Here is a 27,859-nt window from a genome sequence, read left to right as displayed (position 1 = left end):
GACTTGAGGGACTCCAAGGCCTTCACCGGCTTTTCCAGGGTCGCCATGGCGGCCTTCCATCCCGCAGGGACAGCCCCAGGAGTCGCTGGGCCGACTGGCGGCTCCGCTCAGCAGCGGCGGCAGTGAATGGGGCTCGGGGCCGCCAGCAGATGCGGAATCCAAGCGCCCGGCCATCTTGGAGCCGTCCCGACAGCCCCCGCGGCCCTGCGTCCTGCTAAGCTCCGCTGGTGGGGCGGGGCCGGGCTCCGGGATTGACAGCCGGAGGCAGCGGCCTCCGCCAATGGCTGCCCCGCCCGCTCCTTGGGCTCAAAGAGCCACCACGGCTGCTGGAATCACTGCGTTCTTCCCAGCGAGGGGCGAGGGGTGCTGCACGGAGATAGGAAGGGCGGCTCGGGGGCGGAGTTGCATGGCACGGCGAGGAGGGTGCGGAGGGCCTGGTGACTTCGGATTGAGGGTCTCTCTCGGCGAGGGGCGTCCTTTCTCAGCGGAAGCCCCTCTTGGAGATGGGCGTCCCCGGCCGATGCCTAGTGGGTGGCAGGGAGGGCGGGCAGTGGGCTGGGAGCCCGAGACCCCCGCGGGGCCCTTGCCAACCCCACGGCGCTGGCGGAGGGCGGGCTCGCCGGACAGCCTGCAGGGGAGGGAGGGGGAAGTGAGCTCGCCCCGCGCGGAGCCAGAGGACTCCTCAGGTGTGGATGGAGAGGGGCCCTGAGGGGCCAGTCTGCAGCCAGAGAGGGAGCGGAGAGGATTGGGGGAGGCCCTGGGTCAGGCATGGGTGGTAAGAAGTTCCCTGGTCAGTGCCTGCTGCCAGAGAGGCTGGGCAGGTGCAGCGAGAAGCGGCTTTGACCCCTGAGACGCAGATCCTAGCAGATAGGTGCTGACACGGTCTTCCTCGGTGCCTGTCACCAAGGGTTTCCGGTCGCCGGCCGCCTGCAGGGCTCTGGGCTTTCCTCTGCGTGGGCCCTGGCCTGATAGCAGACTCTGCTTCTGACAATTGAGCCGCCTGCCTGGGCCTGCGCGCCGCCTCTCGTGTGCGCGTCCGGCTGACGTGGCCCGTGGTGCCACGGAGCAGAGTCCCTTTGCATCTCTAAGGCCCGGGTATTTCCTAGAGAGAAGTTTGGCTTGCCCAGAAAGTACCACCTTCCCCCATTCCCACCCACAGCCATTCAGAAGTAGAGGACCAGCATTGAGAGTCTAGGATCAAAGAGCTATGCTTTGCTTCCATTACCACAGCTTCGGTGAATGTACACCATCTCTCGTCCTCCACTGCATATCTCTATTAGAGTCCTTTCATCACAAAGGCAGCAAGATGAACAGTGGGCTGGGCTGTCCCTCCTGATCTAGCAAACTATCATTTCAGTTTTCCAGACCTCTGCAACCCTCTTGGACTAAACAGATTTCCACTACTTAGCAAGAGGATATTCCTTTGGGCTCCAGGAAGGGACTGCGGCATTTCCCACAACTGCAATTAATTTCTCACACATGTGGTTAGTTAATTAGCTTCTGTCTTTCCTGCAAAGCTGTAAGTGTCTTAAGGGCAGGGAACCATCACTTGATGCTACTTTCAAGGCAAAGCCAGCTCCTCACTGTCACCTGCTGGCCCACATGATTCCTCCCCTCCTGCCTAAGGGCCTATGAACTTGCTCTTCCCTTGGCCTGCAGAGCTCTTTCCCAGACACCTTCACAGCCTGCATATTCCCCTCACCTGCTGTCTTTTTCTCTTTCGCACTTACCCCTATCTAACAGATTGTACATTTTGCATATTCTCTTGCTTGGGTATCTCTCCCAACTAGAATGTGAATTCAAAGATGGTAAGGATTTTTGTGTTCATGGTGTGTCCTTAGCATCTAGAACAGTACCCAGATCACGGCTGCCCCTTAGTAAATAATCAGACACATGAATGAGTACCTTTCTAAGCAAAGGCACCCATCAAACAGCTTAGATGGGTGTTGAGTGCAGAATCTACCAGGAGTACTTTCTGCCCCAAGTCTGACACCCAAACGGGTTAGGGGTCCTTTGGGCATTTCAAGGTTCAACGGGACAGATTACTGCATAAAATATGCTGAACTGGCTGAACTGGCAGCGGTGGCCCCTGTGTGAGTGCTCTGCTGAGACTTGGATTCGGTGACGACTTGAACTCTTTAAAACCCTACCACATACTTTTTGGAAGTTTTTGTCAAAAGTACATTTTCAACACATTCAGTCTTTCTGAAATAAAAACTTATTTTCTCGTGGACTCCTGTATGTTCCGCACTCTGTGCATGAAGCACCTGACTAGGGTTTTTAGGAATATATTTGGCACTTGAGACCGTAGAAAGCTTTCATTTTTGTCCTCTGAGTATCTCGATTCTTCCACTGGGGCTTTGAACTTTTGCTGCTGCTGTTGTCCTGATGGGTCTGGGGCCCCTTCTGCTCCCCCTCCCTCAAGTTCTGGGTTTGTAACGAATGCAGAAACTAAAAACAACCAACTATAGAAAGCAAAAATGAAAACCTAAAATGAGGCTCTTAGGAAGACAAACAAAAAGCTAGATGGCTTCTGAAAAGTAGGAGAAGGTGGGGGTGGGGGGGGTCTCAGCCCCACAGTGGGAACAATTCCAGGAAGTCAGAATGCAGAGACCCACCAATTCTAACATGGGCGCAGATGCATTTAGTACAGGTGCACACAACACACGGCTCTTCTGGGACAGGAAATGGTATTTTGGTATCTTAATATTCTCCATTCTTTGAGGAATTAAAGTTTTTAATAGGTCATCATCAAAATCGTGATATCCTAGTTTTTCATTAATTTTTTAAAAAAATACACAACTTATTTCCCAAGACATTTTTGCCATTATTTGTAAACTCATACAAAGACTTAGTGGTGATGAGGCTTTAGGATGTATCTTGTCAAAGTCTGTGCAACAGAATACTTGTCTATTGTTGGGTGAACACCAACTCCAAAAGTACATTTTCCATAGACATTTTAATGATTGATTTTTTTAATTCCTAAAAGCACTACTCAGGCCCTTTACAATGTTGTGTCAAATTCCAGTGTTAAAATGCTCTTGATTTTTTAATCTATTTTGATTAAAATGTTTCTATGCAGAGGAGGGTATAGCTGAGTGGTAGTGTGTGCTTAGCATGCACGAGGTCCTGGGTTCAATCCCCAGTACCTCCATTAAAATACACACACACACACACCCCTAATTACCCCCCAAAAAATAAACCTACAAATAATTTTAAAAAAAATTTTAAATAAATTGTTCTACAAAAATTCTGCTGAAAAGAGGGAGGGAGGATTTCCTTGTGGCCATCACACCAAACTTCGCTTTAATCAGATCACTGTGAAGTGAGTTTGGTATCTGCAGGTAAAAGCTAGAAACTGTTGACCCTTACTTAATTAGAGCGAATGACGCTTCTGAACAATACTTCAAATGAGGACATCAGCCTGGGAACAAAAAGTCTTGACTAAAGCTGGCAGGAGAAAACAAATAAAGGATGTGGCCCAACAATAGGAAGACTGGAGTCATCCCCAGCCCTGAGAAGATAAGGCTGCTCTATTAGTGATGGAAATTATCGACTGCATCAGCTTAAGAAAAGCCTGCTTTTCCAAAGAATTCTTCCCACCCCAAGAATTAACCACATAACTTTAAGTCAGCTCTGATTCCTTGAATTAAATTCTTTTTAAAGTATCTTTTCTAACTCCTCAGCTTCCTCCTCCCCTCTATTCTTTCTCCCAAGAGAGGAAACTCCTCCACTACGGTGCTATGGCTTCGTTTCTTTGAAGGGGGTACGCTTTTTTGCATTTGTTTGCATTGTACACTAGCCCTGCACTCTGAAAGAGCCTTTTACCAACAGCACCATTTTTGTATTTCTGGCTGGTTAAATGGCTTATAGTAGAAACTTGGAATTTACTAACTTTTTAAACCCAGAAGTACATTGTTGAAAAGACACAGCTATCATTCATCTTCCAAATTATGATTAAATTAATAACTGAGAAATTCCCAAACATGTTTTCCAGGAATGACCTGTATTTTAAATGCCTGTGAGGCCTCCTGGACTTCTATTCCTTTTTTCTTATCTGGGGTTATGGACCTCAGGAGAGCAGGAGAGGGTTTCAAGTTCCAAGTCTTTTCCTCCTTGGAACTTGCTGCTTGCTGGGAGAGTGTTGACTGGAAAATAGATGCTTTAGAGAAGAGGTTGGGGGGGTCACAATTTTAATTCTGTTAAAGCAACAGCTGGTTTGAGTTTCTTTCCACTTCTATTTCCTGCTCCCTTCCTCGCAAATCCATGGAGAGAAAATAATTTGTTCAGAAGGTACCGACAAAATAAAAATACACCTTTTATTATGGCGGTGCTTTACCTGTGTTATCTTTGTTACAAGTTGCATGTAAAGCACTCAAGGGATAGGTTAGATTTTATAAAATGAACTACACAGTAAAGATGACCAGAGCTTTAGTCAGAAGAACCTTTTACAATACAGGTTGCAGGCTTGCAAATTTCTTCGAATATTTTTTAACTAAAACTTTTCATGGAAGTAACTGTCATAAAGCCCTCTGTGGTGTCTGGAGGCTGACTGCCTAAAGAAGGATCATGACTAAAATATTCACGCATGCCAAGTGCGTGCTACTTGTTTCTGGACTGGAGACCTTGTCTCCATATTAGTATGCATTCGTCTGTTCAACGAGTATTTATAGAGTGTCTGCTCTTCCCATAAAGATGCTCAGGGCTTGGGACACACCAGTAAGACATGGGGAGCTTCTGTGTCCGCATGTTCATAACCATGAAACTGTCCAGTGGGGCTTCAGCCCACAATCACACCTTCTATTCTAAATAGTTTACCCGCAGTTTGGGATTTAAAAACCAGGTCTGTTCAAATCACATTATTGTCTAATCAACTCAGAAATCCAGTATTTTAAATGAATGTGTAATAATAGTGAAACAGTAGGAAAAAAAGAGTAAAAAAGTTTTAAAAATGGTAAAAAATAAATAAAATATGTTTGATTATTTTTATTTAGGTTGTGAAGTCATCTTCCATGCTTTTTTCCTACACACACACGCACATGCTCACATACAAAGAATAAAACCTGCATCTCTCAAATCAATGGCAAACCAGTAACAGATTTTCTGGTCTGGGCTCCTCCGCACACTGGCCTCGGGCTGTGTTGGTGTGTGGCTTGACAGCAATCAAAGGTCATAATTTCATTGGCAGTTAGCAGCAGGTTTAGTTTTTCTACCATGTTAGGTTTACCAAAATGTCTGGTTTCAGTTATGCTTCGGCACTGACTGAATCAGCTCTCTGACCAGCGCAATGTCTTCAGGTACCTGAGGTTCATGGAATACATATGCTGATTGTTTTCAGTCACTTTCCCTTCTAAGCACAAAACTGTGTTTTCTGAAGCTGAGTAACAGTAGTTCTTAATGACATGCTAGTTTCTAATAGTGAAAAAGGACCTAAAGTAGGTAAAAATGTGAATTTAACAAGACTGCCACCTACTGATTGACATGGTTGGAAAACACTCCAGTTGTAGTAAAAAATAGCTATGTGTGTGGTTTCTTGTTTTTTGTTTTTTCCCCCCAAAATGTAGATGCTTTTTGAAAATTAACATGTATCATTTTAATTCCATTTTAGGAATGTGACCAAGTTCATATAGATGATGTCTCCTCAGATGACAATGGACAGGACCCAAGGTGAGCCCATTGACCATGAAGGGATGGTTTCCATGTTATGGTTTAATTGCTCAGCTAACTAAGATGAAATTTCTGTTCTGTTAACTTTGGGCTTTTCTTTTTTAAAAATTTTTTATTGATTTGTAATCATCTAAAAATGTGTCAAATTGCAATGTAGAACATAATTTTTCAGTTATACATGAACATATATATATTCATTGTCACATTTTTTCTGTGAGCTACCATAAGATCTTGTGTATATTTCTCTGTGCTATACAGTATAATCTTGTTTATCTATTCTACAATTCTGAAATCCCATCTATCCCTTCCCACCCTTCGCCCCCATGGCAAACACAAGTTTGTATTCTGTCTATGAGTCTATTTCTGTTTTGTATTTATGCTTTGTTTGTTTTTGTTTTTGTTTTTAGATTCCACATATGAACAATCTCATACGATATTTTTCTTTCTCTTTCTGGCTTACTTCACTAAGAATGACATTCTCCAGGAACATCCAGGATGCTGCAAATGGCATTACGTTGTCAGTTTTTATGGCTGAATAATATTCCATTGTATAAATATACCATTTCTTTATCCAGTCATCCATTGATGGACATTTAGGCTGTTTCCATGTCTTGGCTGTTGTAAATAGTACTCCTGTGAACATTGGGGTGCAGGTGTCATCCTGAAGTAGGGTTCCCTCTGGATATAAGCCCAGGAGCGGGATTCCTGGGTCATACAGTAAGTCTATTCCTACTCTTTTGTGGAATCTCCATACTGTTTTCCATAGTGGCTGCACCAAACTGCATTCCCACTAGCAGTGTAGGAGGGTTCCCCTTTCTCCACAGCCTCTCCAGCATTTGTCATTTGTGGATTTTTGAATGACGGCCATTCTGACTGGTGTGAGGTGATACCTCATTGTAGTTTTGATTTGCATTTCTCTGATAATTAGTGATACTGAGCATTTTTTCATGTGCCTATTGATCATTGGTATGCCTTCCTTGGAGAATTGCTTGTTTAGGTCTTTTGCCCATTTTTGGATTGGGTTGTTTGGTTGTTTCTTATTAAGTTGTATGAGCTGCTTATATATTATGGAGATCAAGCCTTTGTCAGTTTCATTTGCAAAAATTTTTTTTCCCATTCCGTAGGTTGTCTTTTTGTTTTATTTATGGTTTCCTTTGCTGTACAGAAGCTTGTTAAGTTTCATTACATCCCATTTGTTTATTCTTGCTTTTATTTCTATTGTTTGAGTAGACTATTCTAGGAGAACATTTTTGAGATGTATGTCAGATGATGTTTTGCCTATAATTTCCTCTAGGAGGTTTATTGTATCTTGTCTTGTGTTTAAGTCTTTGATCCATTTTGAGTTTATTTTTTGTGTATGGTGTAAGGGAGTGTTCTAGCTTCATTGCTTTACATGCTGCTGTCCAGTTTTCCAACACCATTTGCTGAAGAGACTGTCTTTTTTCCATTGTATATTCTTGCCTCCTTTGTCGAAGATTAGTTGAGTAAAAATTTGTGCGTTCATTTCTGGGCTCTCTATTTTGTTCCATTGGTCTATATGTCTGTTTTTGTACCAACACCATGCTGTCCTGATGACTGTAGGTCTATAGTATTTCCTGAAGTCTGGGAGAGTTATTCCCCCAGGCTCTTTCTTTTTCTTCACTAATGTTTTGGCAATTCTAGGTCTTTGATGGTTCCATATAAATTTCATTATGATTTGTTTTAGTTTTGTAAAATATAGCCTGGGTAATTTGATAGGGATTGCATTAAATCAGTAGATTGCCGTGGGCAGTGTGACCATTTTAACAATATTGATTCTTCCAATCCAAGAGCATGGGATATCTTTTCATTTTTTAAAAGTCTTCTTTAATTTCTCTCATCAGTGGTTTATAGTTTTGCGTGTATAATTCTTTCACCTCCTTGGTTAGATTTATTCCTAGGTATTTTATTACTTTGGGTGCTATTTTAAAGGGGATTGTTTCTTTACTTTCTTCTTCTGTTGATTCATTGTTAGTGTAAAGAAATGCCACTGATTTTTGAACGTTAATCTTGTAATGTGCTACCTTGCTGAATTCTTCAATCAGCTCTAGTAGTTTTTGTGTGGACCTTTTAGGGCTTTCTAGATATAGTAACATGTCATTGGCATATGGTGACACTTTCACCTCTTCTTTTCCAATTTGGATCCCTTTTATTTCTCTCTATTGCCTGATTGCTGTGGCTAGGACTTCCAGGACTATGTTGAATAGCAGTGATGATAGTGGGCATCCTTGTCTTGTCCCAGATTTTAGTGGGAAGCTTCTGAGTTTTTCACCGTTGAGTGCTATTTTGGCTGTAGGCTTGTCATATATAGCTTTTATGATATTGAGATACGTCCCCTCTATACCCACTTTGTCAAGAGTTTTTATCATAAATGGGTGTTGAATTTTATCAAGTGCTTTTTCTGCATCTATTGATATGATCATGTGTTTTTTGTCCTTTCTCTTGTTGATGTGACGTATTACATTGATTGATTTGCATATGTTGAACCACCCTTGTGTCCTGGGATGAACCCCACCTGATCATGATGTATAATCTTTTTTATGTGTTGTTGGATTCTATTTGCTAATATTTTGGTGAGGATTTTGGCGTCTATGTTCATCAGTGATATTGGCCTATAATTCTTTTTGGTAATGTCTTTGCCTGGTTTTGGTATCAGGGTGATGGTAGCTTCATAGAATGAGTTTGGGAGTATTCCCTCCTTTTCAATCTTCTGGAAGAGTTTGAGAAGGACTGGTATGAGTTCTTCTTTGTACATTTTGTAGAATTCCCCAGTGAAGCCATCTGGTCCAGGACTTTTATTTGTGGGGAGGTTTTTTATTGCTATTTCTATTTCATCTCTAGTGATCAGTTTGTTCAAGTGGCCAGTTTCTTCTTGATTCAGTCTTGGTGGACAGTATGTTTCCAGAAACTTGTCTGTCTCCTCTACATTGTCTAGTTTGGTTCCATATAGTTTTTCATAATATTCTTGTATGATTTTCTGTATTTCTATTTTATTTGTTGTAATTTCTCCATTATCCTTTCTTATTTTGCTTATTTGTGCTCCCTCCTTTTTCTTCTTTGTGAGTTTGGCCAGAGGTTTGTCAATTTTATTTACTTTTTCAAAAAAACAGCTTTTGGTTTAATTTATTTTTTCTATGGTCTTTTTAATCTGTATTTTATTTATTTCCTCCCTGATCTTTATAATTTCCTTCCTTCTGCTGCCTTTTGTGGTTGTTTTGCTCTTCTTTTTCTAGTTCATTCAGCTGGTGGGTTAAATTGTTTGAGATTGTTCTTCTTTTTTGAGAAAGGCCTGTATCACTATAAACTTCCCTCTTAGCACTGCCTTTGCTGTGTCCCATAAATTTTGTGGTTGTGCTTTCATTTGCATTTGTCTCAAGGTATTTTTTAATTTCAGCTTTGATTTCTTCATTGACCCATTGGTTTCTTAATAACATATTGTTTAATCTCCATGCTTTCCTTTTGTTCTCCTTTGTTTCTCTGTTGTTGATTTGTAGTTTCATGGCATTGTGGTCAGTAAAGATGCTTGAGATTTTTTCTATCTTCTTAAAATTTCTGAGGTTTCTTTTGTGCCCAAGTACATGATCAGTCCTGGAAAATGTTCCATGTGCACTTGAAAAGAATGTATAATGCTCTGAAAATATTCACCAAATCTAATTTTCCTATTGTATTACTTCTCTGTTGCATTATTTCTTTTCTGTCTGGAAGATCTGTCTAGTGATGTTAATGTGGTGTTAAAATCTCCAGCTATGATTGTATTCCCATCAATGTCCCCCTTTATCTGTGTTAGTAATTGTTTTATGTACTTAGGTGCTCCTATATTGGATGCATAGATATTAATGAGTGTAATATCCTCATCTTGTATCACTCCTTTAATCATTATAAAATGTCCTTCTTTATGGCCTTTGTTTTAAATAAGTGTATTCAAAGGACTGAAGTGTTAAAAATTTAGAAAAGACATTCTAAGACTTTTCTGTTTCTTGCTTACTTCTCCAATTGATACCCCCAAGAATGCTATAGGCAGAGAGGACTAACTCAGTTTTAGTGTGATAAAATGTATTACTTTCATCATCATTTTCTCTCTATAATTGATAAACCTGAGGGCCATTAAAATGCTAATTAATTTTCCCAAAGACACAGACAATAATTAGCCAAGCCAAGAGTCAAAGCCATATCTTCTGACTCCAGCGCTGGTGGAGGAAGGACATCACAACCTGCCTTCAGGAAAGGAAGGGGGTGTGGCATACACTGGGAAATCCCAAAACAGCACTTGACATAGATCCCAGAGGAAGGGGAGAGCAGAACAGGTGTTTACCCTTAACTCTATGCTTGTGGGCTCTCCCAGAACACCGTTTTCTACTTGATCAAAAAGGGAATGGTAACAAAGAGTACTTTTGGTATGGTAGATACTTTACATTTGGTAACTCTCATCCTCACAACAGCGCTGTAGAACAGGTCTCCCTAAAACTTAAGGGCACATGAATCACCTTGGGACCTGGTTAGCTCTAATGCAGACTCTAATTCAGCAGGACTGGGGTAGGGGCTGAGAATTTACATTTTTAACAAGCTCCCAGTGGGTGCTGAGGCTGCTGCCCCTAGACCACAGACCCCACCTTGAGGAGCAAGTACTTTTATGTAGAGCATAAGAGTCACCTGAGAGCTGAGTTCAAATGCACACTTCTGGGACCCACCACAGACATGCAAGCACAGAAGTTTCATGGGGGAGTCTTGGAGCCTCTGGTAACATGTATTCCAGATCATTCTGAGCCAGTGGTCCAGTGGACTACAGAGTCCAACAGACTTGGGTTAAAATCCTGGTTCTATTACTTTTCAGCTGTTGGAAAGGACCTTGAGCAAATTAAAATTTCCCTGAGCTTTGATTTCCCCCATCTGCAAAGTGAGGATAAAAAAGAAATACCTCATTGGATTGTATGAGTGGTTAAACACAATTTTCTATGTAGCATATAACTAGCATATAACGGGTATTTGAAAAGTGACAGCTATTGTAATGATGTTGATGTGATGATGAAGACGCTCATCAAATAGATAAGGTCAGGTGCAGAGGGGAATATCACTTCTTGGAGCTAGTTTACTAAGCAAGATTTGAACTCAGATCCAACTCCAAAACCACAGTCATTTCACTGCATCAGATCACAAGTACCAAGTTTTACACATTCGCCTCCATTTATGGAAATCACCCAAATCACTGCTTCCTCTGCCCGTGTCCTGCTAGTTCTGCCAGGCTCTTCCTCTCTGACCTTTGTTTTCAGCTTCTTCCAATGCAACCTTCCCCCCTCATCAACCCTTTGAATTTTGTTCCCAGAACTTGACCTTCAGGGTTCTCCAGGGACCCTGCTTCTCTTGCCCTTGGCCTCCTGGGGCAAGGTCACCCTCCCAGCTTGCTTACCCAGGTCAAGAGGGAACTTGTACATATAGAAAAAGATAGGGAGAAAACAAGGTCTAACTTTGAAGATGTATTTCAGTATGATGTGCAGACTCTGCCTTTCACCATCCAAGAATCTCATTGGGAAATTTTATTTTTTAATGAACAATTCTTGAGAGAATGTCAATCATAGCTATAAAATATCTAGAAGAGTCCAAATAGAATTATTTCCCCGTTGTTCTCCAATACACGTGGGAGGAATACAAAATACACGTGAGAGGTAATAGTCCCATAAAATACACGACAAGAAAAGCCACAGACTTATATTACTACTGCTCTGGCTGGAAAGATATTTTGTGGAGGATTGAGATGCTTCAAAATGTTGGGAAATACTCAGGATCCTAAATAAGCAAATTGTTTTAGCATTTCTGTTCCAAGCAATAATATTCAATGACTGCATGGAGATTATTTTCAGTAGAAATTTTATGGGAAAACTGTAACTGGAAATAAAAGGAATATTCTAGCGATAAACATGACATATCTCTTGTTGCACATGTTGGTGATGACACTGAATGAGATCTCCAAGCAAAATAAGAGTTATGCTGTGTTGTGTCAGCATAATAAATTAAGACTTCTCCCTCTCAAAGGTCAAGTCTTGGGCTTCACAAAGATGTACAGAATTTCACAGCCTGAAAACTATGTTGAGGGGACGCTGAGAACAAGATGGCAAAAGAGTTTTAAAAGAGCAAAATAGAGCCTTATGCCCCTGCCTTAATTCATTGCAGCACAAATCAGTGTTATAAACAAGCCATTCTCTCCAACAGTCTTTTTAAAAAATGTTCATAGACATAAATTCTCTTGAAGAATGTGTCTATGCAGAAAAAAACACATGGAGATTTGAGCTGTCATCTTAAGTAGCTGGCATCCATCATTCTGCTTCTTCTTTAGTAGGTACAAATTTATAAGGCTACTCACATTATTTAGATAGCTTTTAGCCTCCATTTTTCTTTCCCTATACTGATACAAAAAGTATGACCAACGATGGAAAAAATGACCCGCAGAGGTCAGCTGAGCTGAAATAAAAAGTCTCCTTAGCTAGAAGAGGTCCGTGGTTAGCTTTGGGCTTTGCAAACACATTGCCTGCCTTAATCTGTTATTTACAAAGTATATGACCTGGGACAAGTTACTTAACCTCTCTAAGCCTCAGTTTTTTCATCTGTAAAATGGTAATAATAATCCCCCCTAACAGGGCTGCTGTAATCATTAAACAATATAATTAATATGAAAGACTTGGCAGAGGTCTTGCTCACAGAATCTTTTTTTTTTAAGAATACACATAACAATTTGACTGAGCTAATTCACATACCATACAATTTACCCCCCTTAAGGTATAAAATTCATGTCCTTTAGTATATTCGTATATTCAAACTTATGCAACCATCAGTAAATTTTAGATCTTCACCAAAAACAAAAAAAAATCTGTCTCCATTAGCAATTACTCCTTTTTTCCCCACAATCCTTTCCATCCCCCACCCTCCCATCCCCAACCTTGCAACCATAGGCAACCACTAACCTACTTTCTGTCTCTATAGATTTGCCTGTGCTGGACCTTTCATGTAAATAGACTTGTATAACACTTGCTGTTTTGTGGCTGGCTACTTGCCCTTAAAATACTGTTTTCCAAGTTCAACCAGTTTGTAGCATGTATTAGTACTTTATTCCTTTATGTTTAAGATTAATATTCCACTGTTTGGATGTATCACATTTCAGCTATCCATATCCAAGAGTTCCTATTTCAAAAGTCATACTATAGGAGTATTTACATGACCTTGGGTTAGACAAGGATTTCTTAGATACAAAAGCAAAAACAAATAATAAAAAAAATAAAGTGGATCTAATCAAAAATTTTAAATCTGTGCTTCAAAGGAAAGCACGAAAATGAAAAAAAAAAAACACCTGAGAATGGGAGGAAATATTTGCAAAGCATTTACCTGATGTGCAACTGTCCTAGACCACTTAAAGAACACCTAACAGCTCAATAGTAAAAGACAAGCCAGGTAGAGTATCCAGACATTTCTTCAAAGAAAACATACAAATGGCTAACAACAACACGAAAAGATGCTCAACATCAGTAGCCGTAATGGAAATGCAAATCGAAAGCACAATAAAACACCACTCCCTACCCACTGGAATGGCTAGAATTAAAAAGGGTTGACGAGAATGAGGTAAAATTTGATCCCTCATACATTGCTTGTGGAAATATCAAATGGGATAACAGTCACTTTGGAAACATTTCGGCAGCTCCTCTAAAGGTTAAACAGAGTTACAAAAAGCCACAGTAATTCTGCTACACCCCACCGCCTCAGTGGTGCACTGCAAGATTGTGTTCTCACCCCGATCCCCATGATGTTGACTCATTACTAGTGACTTTTTGCCTGTTAACCTTTCCCTCTTATGTGCCTTTGGCAAGGCTGGAAATTATTTCCCACTCCATGCTTCCTGAGTTATCATCTCTTAAGAAGACAGAAGTGTCCTGTTTTGAGACAACCACCCTCAGTGGCCTCCAGCCCGCAGGACTTTCTTATGTGTTCCTGGTCCTCATTATCTGCCACAGGGCAACTTTTGAGGATGGTTCAGCTTCATCAAGGCAAATTAGTGCTACCTGCTAGCCTTTCCAAATCTTTCCAGCACTGCTTAAATGGCCAACCATTTCCACCTCACTTTCAGTAAATAACTTCTGACAAAATGTAAGCTTTCAGTTTTGTTCTGCTTGGCTTCCTCATTAACGGCACCTGCAGGTCTCTCTCCCACTAACTCGGTGCTACGTGCCTTAAGGTTGTAGACTGCGATATTTTTCATGGTGACTTATTCACCCAGCCCCTTGCTGGGTGAGTTAATTAGGTACTGTATAAATGAATGAATAAATAAATAAATACATAGCAAGTGAAACAAATTCTTTATCATGCAAATCGGAGACCCCATCTATTTCACTGATGTGCCAATCCATAAGGTTCATTTAACAGAGCTGAGAGATGGGCCCAAGTCACGTTCTGCCACATTCTGCACCACTTCCCCTTAGTCCAGCAGCGATGCAACCGAGAACAGCGACTGCACATCTAGTGATGTCGTTTCAGAGACACTTCACTCATGCATCACACAACCTTTTTGGTTGCAAAATAGTTCTTTGTGGTTGTTCATAGAAGTTACTTAACCAATTTTAAAATTTGTTTCAGTTACTTCAACATAAGTTATCCACTACTTTCCTAAGATTTCTATCAAAATCCAGCAAATAATCCTGGTTTCTTGAGAGAACATTCTGACAACTGAAACAGTTGTCTGTCTTTTCAGGAGAGCCACTTGTTTCTCTCCTCTCCACCTGAACACCCATGGAAAACTTATTTTAATAATGGCATTTGCTTCATAGAAGCCCATATTGAGCTACTTGCAAAATAAGCTTCAAATCACTCCCATGGATTTGACATCTCTGCCAGTTAGCCAGGACCCCTCGTACATGCTCCAAAACCCCGAAAAGCCATCACACCAGCTCCAGCATTTCTGGAAAGGATGGCACAGTTTGGGGCCCATCTCTTCCTGGGGAAATGAGATTAAAAGGAAGAATAGGACTTGCTTTTCCTCATATTTAGGTTCTTACATGAGTGTGTGAACTCAGTCACCAGGTCAGAGAGGCTCCCCAGATCTGAAGTACTCACATCCACGTGCTGCCCGTAAGCCTAAGTCACCCCGCGGCGGCGACAAGGTGAAGATTTACGGCTCCAGCTCCGGCTCCATGCCGTGGCGAGGCCAGTGGCAGCCAGACGGTGAAGCAGCTGCCTCAGACCCGGCAGCCTTCCTGTAGTTACTCCTCGGACAGCTTATGACTTGGCACGTTTGCTGGCTTTTGGCAGCACTGCAAAGGACTTATTGATCTTCAAAACCCACTTTGGCTGTTGAAGGAAACAAAATCAATCTTTGGATAGATTTCTCCTCTTAGTATATTTCCTTTTCACTTTCAATATTGGTGGGGCTTGGATTTTCACCGAAGGAACTCATCCTACCATGGGCTTTTGACAACAGAAATCCTCTTCCATTTAAACTGAAGTGATTTATCACAGGGAGAGAACTGAAGTGATGGTCAAGTAAGGCGAGGTAACTTCTTAAGGAGGACTGACGTTCTTGCACCTCCTGGTTGCCCTCTGGTTTGGGCGAGGGGGAGGTGGGGCTTTCAATTGCTTCGCAGGTGAAGGCATTTCCTTTCAAAGACTATTCCAGGCTTCCTAATTGATTCTCGGGGATTAGCAATCCACTCTTAAATGGTCACACCAGCATGGAAAGTACAGGTTTTCATTCAAATATGCATAATATTAAAATATTTCTAAAGTACTAACCATTAGTAACAGACAAGCCAGCGTGCTCTATCAGATTGTGATTTTCTTGCATTCAGGATCCATTTTATTCATTTCTGTGACTTCAACACCACTCTCAGTGCCTAGCACACAGCAGAAGGTACTCCATTTGCTGGCAGAATAAATAAATGATCTTGTAAAAATTATTTAGAATTTAGCAATAAAGTCTTCAAAATTTGGGGGAAAAGTAATTTCTTACTAGAGTAACATCTAAAATAACCACAAATGGTCCACGTGGCATTACTATAGAACATATGCATCTACTAGACTTTAGACAGAAAATCCTCCTCCAAGAGGCCCCAGGAACAAGTCTCACCTCTTTCTCACCAGGCAATATAAACACCCAGGAGAAATTCTGTGAGTTCTCAATCCTGGGCCCTTGCTTCAAAAAGACTGTAAAGTTAACAAGTAGATTATGCATCCCTTTGACATATTTTTCAAGGGCCCAGTGGATTTTAACTTTATCTTACAAAATGCAACAGCTGAATGAAAAAGAGAATCTAACAAAATTTACTGCTTAGGTCTAACTCTGAAATCATTAGCTTAAATAAGCTCACCTGCATTTCTTAATCCTTAAACAGAGGGCATGATACAATAAAAGGGGAGGTAGGCATGACTGTCCCCCACAACAAGTAAGGGAATAGATAAACACAATGACAAGCAGCAGCTACATTGCCCTAGACTTTATTGAAAACAATTTAATAGTTAGGTTATTTTCTTTGAAATTTTGTTTGCTGCACCTAGAAAAGGAAAATAAGTAGTAGCTGGGTGAACTAAGCTATTGCCTGGGCATGACATGTGTTAAAATTCGACCCCGTGTTTTGTATTCATTGTCACCAGCTTAAACACATTTTGCCAAAGAGCCATTCACTGAGAATAAGCTGGCTGACAGCTATAAGGTGTGTTTGCAAGAGTTCTAATGATTTACTTGCAATACGTGCTGAATACCCATCGCCCCCACATTTCCTACAGTTTAAGGCAGGAGAAAGGAAGTCCCCTAAAATAAAAAATCAATCATCTTAGAGCAAAAGGTAACTTTCTTTGAGAGCAGAAATAAGTGCTGCTCAGCACTCAAATGTGATGAAAAAATCATTGTTCGGAATCAATGGCTATCTTTGTGGAGAAATACAGAAGATTTATAACTTGTTAATAGACAAGTTACAGGTTAATATACCTGAAAGTCTACAGAAGCTTAAACTCTGCCTAATTACCATTTCCATAAACCTATGGAAACACCTAGCATTCAGCCACCTTTCTCAGGCCTTCCTGAACTTCTTCAGGATCACCCCCACAGGTCCATTCTAGCTTGTTCAAGCCTGACATTGGCCCCTCATTGTCAAAGCTGGGAAGTGGGTTGAAGGGTTTACACTGAAAAGCAACATTCAAACAGGTGAACCCTCAGTAGCTACAGATAAGAACCAATTACTTTTCTGGCTCTTCAGGGTGACCTTCAGCTATTTTAACAATGAAATGAGAGCTGATTGTTGACCTAACCTTCCCCTTACACCAAGGTAGGTTTTAATGCAATTTTCTCAAGGACTTTACTTCAACTACTCTTTCTTAGTTGCTGTTGTAACCTCTTGGTCTCAACCATTCTTTCCCTTCAAACGTTCATTTCCTTCCAGAGAAAATACAAAAGCATAGAAGTTTCCTTCCACCTGCTCTACCTACCTCTCATTCTCTGCAATCTGCTTTTTCTTCCTCCCTGCCTCTGTTTTCAGAGAGTGGTCTATATTCCTGCTGCCCTCCTTATGTTCCACTTCCTCCCCAGCCCCTGGGCTCAGCTTCTGTACCAAATGCCCTGTGTAGCTTTCTGAAAATCCAGATAACAAATGTTCAGGCCTCTCATCTGGAAATCCCAGTTTAGCACATCTGGGCTAGAAATCGGAAATTCTTTTGGTTTTAATTCTTCACAAGTGATTATGAGGCACAGTCAGGATTGATAGGACTAGCCTTCAACTTTTGCGACCTGATTTCTACCTCCAACACTATTTTCTCCCTTGAACATCCCTGAAAACCTCTGGATCACCAAGTCCACCTGCCTTTGCGGCATTCTCACCGTCCTGGAGCATCAGCCCTGATGAATAATTCCACCCTCCTCAAGTAAGACGGAGCTCTTGACATCTTTGACGGTCTGCCTTTGTCTTCTTCCCCAACAAAACTCCTCCTCCAAGGTCCTCCACTAAATGCACTCTTCAGCACTTCCTCCTAGGCTTTCCTTTTCTTTCCTTTTCTATTGCACCCTCAGCAAAATGACCTCAACACCTTATACAACCAGGCTTCTAAGTTCCACATCCACTTTTCCTACTTTCAAAAGCAGAGCACATGGTCAGAATTCCTTGCCCCTGAGGTCATGACAAAGGAAGGCATGAAAGCTTTCAAACCATCCTGAACTTCAGAAATACTTAAGAAACTTATTGAAAATGCACACATGCAGGTCCCTCTGGCAGAAGCTGACTGTGTGGGTCTGGTCTGTGGCCCTGTCTAGAGGCTGTATCTTGTTAAAGGTGTGTAGATAATTGTGATGCGCACCAGTTTCAAGTCCCTGCTAAACATCATGATCAGAAGTTTAGCAACATCTACCCTGAAGGATCCCAATGTTCAAGAAAAAAATGTGTCATTCCTTGAACTATTAATAGCAACTATGATTTATCATGTCAGGAACAGCGTCAGGGAGTAAGTTGAAGTTGACCAGGATGGCACCACAGTACAGTCATCCTGAATACAACCAGACTCCTTTTCTCTCTTTAAGGCTGGTCTCAGTACATTGCTCCATCCAAACAAAACCAACTCCAAAGTCCCAGAGACTACTGGAATGCCTTAAGTTTTACTGAGGAAAATGTTACATCTCATCGTATACAGGAAAACTAAATTTAGAAAATTTATAAGCATTTTTATCCTAAAGTTACATTCTGGAAAACTGCCAAAGTAATCTCAATCTCCTCCAAACCCCTCTCCCTCTCTTTCTGCATTTTGACAGTTTTTGGCAGGGACTAACTAATCCACTCATCTTTTAAAACTATGACTTCTGAAAGCCCTTCCCCTAAGGGAAACATCAGCCTATGGTGATGGTTATTGCAACCATGGTCACCATCTTTATCTGGACCCAGGTCCCTATCCTTCTGGTTCATGGTTTACCTTCCAGTAAAACAGAAGCCAGACCCATCAGAGGCAGAAAGTTTAGGAGAGGGTGGGTAACCAAGCAATGGATGGCCATGAGGTCCAGAAGAGAACAATTAACAAGCATCAAAGAGTAAAACCAAGAAGAGGGCAGATTACCTATCAGAAAATGTATCCAGAGAAATTCAGTGAGAAGTGATGAATGCAGCGAAGGAAGGCAAAGCATTAAAACAAAAAATTAGAGCTATAGTGAATAGAAACCTAAGTTGAAAGGGGGAAGGATCACACTACACAATAATATAAGAACAAGCTAAGACCAATGACCTAAAGTAATATTCACTGCTTAAAGGATTAAATAATCTTCCTGTCTTGACTGTGCACTTGTCAACAGAAAGGACCAATTTTCATTTTCTCTGAACGGACCCTGAAAGGGTATGTTGGTAGATGAGTGGAGGCATGAACAAATGGATGAATTAAGATAGATGATCTGAAGTCAGTTGCACTGCTTTTTCAATACACAGTTGACCCCTGAACAACACAGATTTAAACTGCACAGGTCCCCTAATACATGGATTTTTTTCAGTAGTAAATATCATAGTACTATAGGATCTGCTGGTCGGTTTAATCTGCAGATGTGGAATCACAGGTAAGGAGGGGCGATAAAAGTTATATGCAGATTTTCCACCATGCAGAGGGTCAGCCCCTTTAACCTCCCCCGTGTTGTTTAAGGGTCAACTGGACTAACTTCCTGCTTGTTAACACAACTTATGTGATTTGTTTTAAAGGACATGGTATCACTCAAAATCATTTTACCATCTTGTTTACTCATCAACTCTTTCTCTGTGTCTTTAAAAATGGTCAGAAAAACTACGTGTATTTATCTGTGTCTGTGTGTGTTTTTTACAGGAGGGCAATAATACTTTCTATCAGCTTCCCAAAAAATTACATCCATGTTCAAAATGTAACCTCAAACTTCTCAGCACTTATGAATGTTGCACAACACCTAGGAAAATAAGACATTACCAATATCATAGATAAAATGCTGGCTATTTAGATATAGTCAAACATATAAATCATTTTCACAAATGGATTCAAATTACTAATATATGTTTGCATGTGGTCTTTCAGGTACACAATAAAATGTTAATGTAAATACTGGGTTAATTTTAATAAATACTATTTGTTTAGACTGGATTTTGTTATAAAATAAATAAGAATTTGCTGAGTTAATTAAAATAATAAAACAAAAATGGATGCACTACAATTGTCATGCCAAAGTGCTAATATCTGCTTTCAACACATAAGTGAAATATAAATTCTTTATTCTGAGATGTATCATCAAATATGACTTGAATTGAGATTATTCAGTGCTTTGCACACTATGTTGGCTGACTATTCTTTTCCAAGATTCAAGGTATTAATTTTAATCTTTAATGATCCTATGTTTCAGGAACTACATCCTTGAAAAAATAATTAGATATGCCAAAATATTATTGCTATAGTCCCCTACATGTAAAATTTGGATTATTTTTGACATAATGTGATTAAATAACAATCTCTTAACTTTCAGGTGCACAATAGGACTCTATTCTAAAATTATAATAGGCTCACCCCATTTGGAAATGGCTATGGCCCCAGGTTTTATCAGCCTGGTACTACTAATGTTCAAATAGAAAATTTTCCTTTACTCACTCTTTGGATGAAAGTTGGCTTTCCTTATACACCAGCCTACATGCTAACAAATGTGTAAGCTACAATAAAATTCATGACTGTCACACAGACCAGAATATTCCTATCAGCCCAACTCTTACTGATGCATATTTTAGTCTGTGTGACAGTTACAATTCTAACTGTCCATTAGTAAACTGGCATTCTGGTTTTTAAAAAATAAATTACTTTCTCATTCACCTTTGTTCATCTTGCTATGAAACCACCTGGAACGAGGATCATCTTGCAGCAAATGATACTGAGATTGTTACTTGTGGGCTGACACATATGGTGGCAATGGCCGAAGCAATTAAGGACATGGATAAAAATTAGGTGGCTTGGAGAAGGCAAAATAGGAGCAATTAGTTGTTGGAAGACACTCCCATCAGGAGATAATGAAAAACAGTAAGGTGCCATTAACTCTTTCACCACCCTGAAGAACCCAGGAAAGCTGATTCCAAATTCAATTCCAAAATCAAGTGATCTTTAAAAAAAAAAAATCTAGTGCTGGATATTGTCCATAGTTGGGAAAAATAATCTGCAAATTCATCATAGTTTCTTGGTACACAGTTTGTCGAGGTTGGATTACATGTTCTCTGCTCAAATGAAGCTACTACTATTAAAACAAGTGAGATGGTTTTTGAATTTTGATGTTTGAATTTCATATTGATATTTTCAATAATAGAGACAGATTCAACCAACATTTCGATGTTGAATATAACTGTAATTTACTCATAAGTAGAACTTCAGTAATTGTCTCCAAAACTTCAACTGAGTGCTAGCAAAATATTGATTCATTTCTGAATTGTTTTTTCCCAAATGAAAACTTTAATTTTTGTCTTTCAGTAAAATATATAGTCATTGCCCCATTTTCTCTTTTGTCATTAATCATATATGTTATTCCATTATGTACTAATAACAGGTAACTTCTGGAAGTTATTGAATTTTACAAATGACTGTTACTAAAGGAAATAAAGAACTAGGCTATGGCATCACTATCCTGCTATTGTAATAAGTAGACATATTTTAATTATGATATTTTGTAACATGCCAGGAACTGCTTTCTACTGCTTTTTGTAAAAGCAATGAAATCTTGGTAATTTTATAGTTGACTATCTTTCCTTACTATTAAACTGGTCACTGGAAATGTAAAGTGATATTGCTGATGAGATTATGAAAATTAGATTTTGGGATCACTGAAGTTTGAGCCATTGTGTGACTACAATTTCTGTAATTAATTATCCCAGAAAGAATTTCATTTTGCTATATGCTGATATCACTGCTTTTGTGTTGCTCCTTGGAATGACTTTTGTGAACATGTTGGTCATCAGTGAAAACCAGCTGCCTATTTTTTTTAAAATTGAAACATACTTGATTTATAATATTATGTCAGTTTTAGGTGTACAGCATAGTGATTCAATATTTTTATAGATTATATCCCCTTAAAACCATTACAAAATAATGGTTATATTTCCCTGTGCTGAATATGTCCTAATGAATGGCTAGTTTGAGAGGAATACTAGCTCTCAATCTGACAGTAGTCACTTGTGTAACCTTGGACAAATAATTTTGGTTTTCTAGGTTCATGCTATTCAAAGTAGAGTTCAGTTCTACATTCTTGCTGATGTCTGGTACCAGGTCCCCAAGCCAGAGAATGCCACACCTGATAATACTGACCCTCTTAACCCCCCATTTACTTATAAGAAGCCTTGTGGTTGAGGAATTCCTCCACAGTCATCCCTGGTGTCCCCAACTTGTACCCCTCGGTTCACTGCTTGTTATTTACTGTCTTAGGCTGCTATAACAGAATGCTGTAGGCTGCGTGGCTGATAAACCACCATCATTTCTGCACATGGATTTACTGAATCCCTTACACACTGCTTTGACTTCTTACATAGTGTGGTAATGGGCTCATCCCTATGACATTTATAGTCCTCTTACTTTCAGTGTCATCCAGAGGTAGATGACTTTTTAGAAAGATGACACTGACCTTATGACTCAGATATAGTGATGATTCTGGGATACTGTCTTGAGGGATGCAATGTATACTGTAGGCCTACAGCCCAAATATATTGCCATTTCTTTAATGGTCAGAATATAAGAAATCTGGGGAGCTGTCTGGGTAGGTGGAGCTGGTGTTTCTCATCAACATACCTAATGATTCATTTGCAAAGTAACTGCTTCATGGCCAAGATTTTAAACTCTATTGATTGAAGACTTTAGTGCCCAAAAGAGGAATTTTTCTTCCTAGGGACAAATAATGATTTCACTGCATTAGAAGGCAATTCTTCCATATGCCGTTTCAAGAGTTGTGGGTAAGGGGGGGCACAGATCTTTGTTTTGCTAGAGTATTTCTCATAGCATGGGGAAAATATGGTTGCTACTTCCCCACAGGATGTAAGAGGAATACAGTTGAAACCTGAGGAGCCTCCATACGGCACCTCTGTGTACTGTGATGCTAGCAGTAAAGAGTCAGAAGACCACAATTATCTTTTACATGCAGAATCTCAAGGGCCTTTGGGGAACAAACTTGTCTCTGGTTCCAGTCTCCTCTTCCCTAAATAGGGGCAGCAGAGATGGGGCAGGGAAGGAGGAGAGGGGTTGTAGTTCTCAGACTTAGGCAATCATCAGAACATCTGTAGGGGTTGTTAAAACACAGACTGCCGAGCCTCATCACAGAGTTTCAGATTCAGTAGGTCTAGAGTTGGGCATGATAATCTTCATTTCCACCAAGTTCCCAGGTGATACTGATTACTGGTAATCCTGGGACCACACTTTGAGAACCACTGCTTAGGGCCACTTCTTCCTAGACTCCCAGATATGAACATGATAAAATCCACTCTACCCTCAAATTCCCATCAACTGAAATGATGGTCTCCTTTATTCTGAACTTCGGTCTGAGAGAGAAATTGGGCAACTTGTGTTCCATTCCAAGCTTCCCTTAAAAGTGTCTGTCTCCTCACAATACCTGTGGCCTGAAAGGGTGGACTTGAGTTAAATCCTCCAACTCTCTTGGGCTTTTGCTCTATGTTACAGAAGAAAGTCTATCACTCAGAGGTGGCCACACTGTTGATAGACTAAAGGTAGATAAAGGAATTCAGAAATCTCCACTGTACCACTACAGAGGCCAGACTCCAGATTACTAACTGAATGGGAAGGTCCAGAAAATCAGTTCTAAGACTCAAATTTAATCTATGATTCTGGCTGGCCCACCAGTTTTCCTTTCCTTTGAGCAGTTAGGTTCTGCTTGGACTCCATGGAAGATTTCAGAGGGAAGTTAGATTAATCAGTTTAATTCTAACCAAATAGCAGTTTATATCTGAAAATAGGAGAAAGTAGGGTGGGCTTGTGTGAATACAAATGCACGAGCAAGAGCAGGAGCATCAGGAGCTATGTGGTGGAACACAGTAAACGGTTCGCTGCCTGACTCCCCCTCTGAGGGAGGCACACTTTACACAGAGTGGGGCCCCAGGAGCTATGTCATCAGTGTTTCCACACTTCCCAGCCATAGCTGATTGATCTATATCAGACCTAGATGAGCTCATGGGATTCTCTCCCTCTGAAATGTAAACAGAGGCTGGCTAAACCTGAGCTTTATTAACATAAACCCTTGTAGAAAATAATCATGCAATCCTACTGCTGAGAACCCCAAAACTGCCCTGATATGTCCTCTGCCCAAGACGTAGCAATAACTTTAGATTTGAGAGAAACAGAGAGACAGAGAGAGAGAAACTGTAATAAGTTGATTTTATGTGAAGTTAGCTGCAATCGGTTTACTTTTCTTATAACCAAAAGTATATTATCTAACATACAGGTCCTATGCCAAATTCTCTACAAAAATTATTATACTAAATCATGACTGACTAGCCCCTTGATGACAGGAATTATCCTCATTTCATAAATGAAGAAATGAGTTTAGTTCCTGCATTTACACACCTAGAGAGCAAGGCCAACCTGAGACCTGGCCTTGGGTCTGATGGACATCAAAGTTCTTAGTTTTTCTACTGCCTCCCTCACTCCTGAAGGAGGTGGAGCTAGGACCCTAATGCCATCTAGACATCTAATTTTAAGCCATCTGGTTTCCAGGACCTTTAAGATCCAATGCCTCTTTTTGGAGTTTAAAATATGATTGGGGAAATAATTTTTTTTGAATGAAATAAGGTAAAGAAGACCACCAGTATCAAGATAGTGTCTCATACTACATAAGGGGAAGTCAATACATTTGCTTAATTTCTGAATTATAAATTCTTTAATGAAATGTTATGATTAATTCTAAGTACACAATGGAATTTGAACGAGGTCAAGAAACAATGCCTAGAAAAGGTCATAATTTAGTAGGCTTTATAATTACTGTATCAAAATAGAATTCAAAAGGCAAACCTCTGATTACATGCACTTATACTGTAAAAACTAAAGCAGATGCTTCTAAAGTTGTTAAAAACAATACTCTAACATCATTAAGGACTTTGTCTTATAACTTTATTTGCAGCATTAACATTTTCTAAGTCCTTTCAAATACTTAACAGACTGGTCACCATCTACCCAGGCCCTGACCAGATTATCATAAGTTCCAAATTAATCCAATTTAAGGATATTTTATTTTAAGTTCAGATTTTCATTAGCTCTTCACAGACATCTCTGAACATAAACATTGGAAGCCCTTGAAATTTATTAATACATTGTAACTTTTGACTAGGCTGTCTATCTTCTGATCTTTAGCCAAGTTAATCCTGAAATGAAGCTAAAACAGAGGAACAAAGGAAACAAAATCGTCTTCAAAATATCTAGGAAATTGTGTTCAAGGACACAGAGATGTTCTTCAAGAGCTATTCAAAGTTCATGAATTATTGATAAATCGAAGAAATGAACAGATAAAATTTCAAATGACTGGATCAGAATAAATGAAACATTATTGCTGTGTTGATTAAATATATGACAGATGATTGAAATATTTCCCTCTTCTAATTACAATTCATTTTAAATTGAAATTTAAAGCCTTATGCTGCTCTCTAATTGTTTTATTTGTTTTTGTTTTTCTTTAAATAGACTATAAGCTCTTTAAAGATTTAGGTCTCACACTTATGTTTCCCTGCAATGCCTAGAATGGAGCTGAGTAAATAAAGTAGGAATAACAAATGTCTTATTTCCCATTTCCACTTTAGTGGCAGTGTCTGTCTAGGGAGAAGTACACAGAGAAAGATTGTGAATTCATGACTAGACTACACCAAGCAAGACTGCAGATGATTGATTAGTGATGTCTGCTCTGAGCTCAAGAGGAGAAAGTACAGCATGCATGCCACCTATTTTTCCATCTCACTTGCAGACATTCATTTCATACTTGTTAAATGAATAAAAATGTACACAGGAGAAAAGAATGACATCAGGTAAATTTTCCCATTGAGTTTCATCTTTATCCACATTTGATAAAAATCACACTGCGTGTAAGTTCATTATTAGGCATGGAATCAATAAACTTTGAAATATAAAGGAAAAGCAACTAGCTTACAAAATCATGAGATACTTTGTGATCATATCAGATCTGTTCTTTCAGATTCTTTATTCAAAACTAATTCACTTGAAATCTTCACACCCCACACTAGTGGCAATCAAGAGGCCACCTGCTTTGACACTTGCCAGTGATGGGGAAAAGCTCAGCATCGTCTTGGTACAAGAAAGCTGCTCTCAATAAATTCCCCCAAAGCTCAGGAAAAAAAAAAAGCCCTGTGTCTAGAAAATGACAAAGCCAACGATTCTCAGAGCTAAATATAGATGAACAGAAGTGTACACACTGAGGCTGGTTCAAGGGCAAAACATGTGAACAAATGGGCTAAAGTTAATCAGCCTCAAATCACTATGGGACTTCTTCTTGCCTTCATAGCCAGTAGTAGTTCCAGTAAGATCAGAAGATATATAATTACATCTATCCCCTCACACACACACATCATGAGGTGAGGTGGGTGGTCAAAAGAATCCCCAAGGCCATTGGGTTTGACCCCAATTATCTTTTATTTTAAATAGGCCATATGCCAAATTCCAGGATAAATTGGAAACATTTGATCTATCTCCTGTTCCTAGATAATTTTAAAGATTCATTTTCTATTCTTACAGATTCCTTATTTGGGCTGCTTTACCCTTATGCTTCAAAGAAAAGACATCTTATATTTGCCTTTATATATTCAAGAAGATTCTCTCTATAAGAATAATTTGGGAAGAAGAGAATTTAACAGTCAGACAGATTTTGGAGAAAAAAATGGCAGGAAATTATCATACCCAGAATTTAAGGTAATGACTAGCCACTGAGTTTTTTGTTAAGAATCTATGTTAACTAAGGGGGAAAATATCTAAGAAAACATTTATTACCATGCTTAACAGAGATGGCTGCTTTAACACATCTCCTCATTTCCCCATGCGCATCATTGCTATATCCATGCAAACCAACACAAATAAATTTATCACACATGAAAAAAACAGTCCTATGAGCCCTTTGAGACATGTTTGGGAAAAAAGCTTCTTTAAAACAGACTATTAAACCTCTGAAAAATCCTGATTTATTCAATAATGAAAATAATATTAATGTAAACCTACATGGCCTACAACCAAATAGATTCTGCATGAGTGATTCATGACAATGTGATTTTCATAAAACAATTTGGCATTAAAACTAAACAGCATAACAAAATAGAAGCTACACTGCCCATCCCCCACCAAGTACTCACGCTCCTAAATAACTTAATATGTTCTTCTAAATTTTGCACACAAATAATCTATTGGAGAAAGAAGTTCTGTAGAAACCAGTGCTTTTTCTTCAAATTAATCGGAATGAAATAAGATTTATTTAAAGTCTAATTTTAAAGAGCTTTATCTAGTTAGTAAAATAACCCTGGAGTTACAGAATGGTAGAGAATGTGTTTTTTTTTTCCTTTGCTTCTTTGGAAAGATGAGTCCATGGGTGTTAGCCTAATAGATGAATTGCCCTTGAAAGCATGGATAGCACCACCTTTGTGCTCATTCGTATATGACCAGGGTTCTAGTTCTAAAATCAGAGATACTGTTTCTACTCCACAGATAACACAGCAACAGCTTCAAGCAGTGGAAAGATGAAACAAAGCAATAAAGGGCTGAATGAAGAAAGAAGATCTTACTGTAATGGAAAGAAAACAGCCTCCTGCTAGTCCTGTCTGACCTTGGCTTCTACTTAATTTTGAACTTTGTGTAGTGATACCGAAGAAGCGATCAGAGGTAACTGGTGAGGCAAGGGCCTCAAACGCCCCTCAGGTCACACTCAGGTCTCTCACACACAGCTCCGCTGATCTCTCCTTCTCACTGTCCCTCTGCCCCTTTCCCTCACATGACCCCCATCTCCCTTCTTACAATGCACTTCTTCCCCAATGGCATCCTTTATTCTCTCTAAAGCTCTAAAAGAGCATCATTTTATGTTGTGAAAACAGCTAAGAAAGAAAATGTAGAAACATTTATCTTAGCCTAAAAATACATATATTTTATATACACACATGCATATACATACGGTCTAATGAACTTGCCACCTTTCCACAATAAAGCATTA

At 39.8% G+C, this 27,859-nt stretch overlaps 1 long non-coding RNA gene across 1 annotated transcript; it reads left to right on the top strand.

Moving 5' to 3' along the window:
- Positions 1–289: 289 nt before the first annotated feature.
- LOC140694199 (uncharacterized) lies at positions 290–27,859 on the top strand. Its single transcript, XR_012069950.1, has 5 exons — positions 290–363; positions 5,609–5,667; positions 25,458–25,679; positions 26,404–26,577; positions 27,361–27,859. It is a non-coding gene; the product is annotated as an uncharacterized lncRNA (long non-coding RNA).

The sequence above is a fragment of the Vicugna pacos genome, unplaced genomic scaffold (genome assembly GCF_048564905.1).
Source record: "Vicugna pacos unplaced genomic scaffold, VicPac4 scaffold_20, whole genome shotgun sequence".
Classification (NCBI taxonomy): domain Eukaryota; kingdom Metazoa; phylum Chordata; class Mammalia; order Artiodactyla; family Camelidae; genus Vicugna; species Vicugna pacos.
Note: the sequence above shows the minus strand (reverse complement) of the source record. Positions and strands in the feature narration are given on the sequence as shown.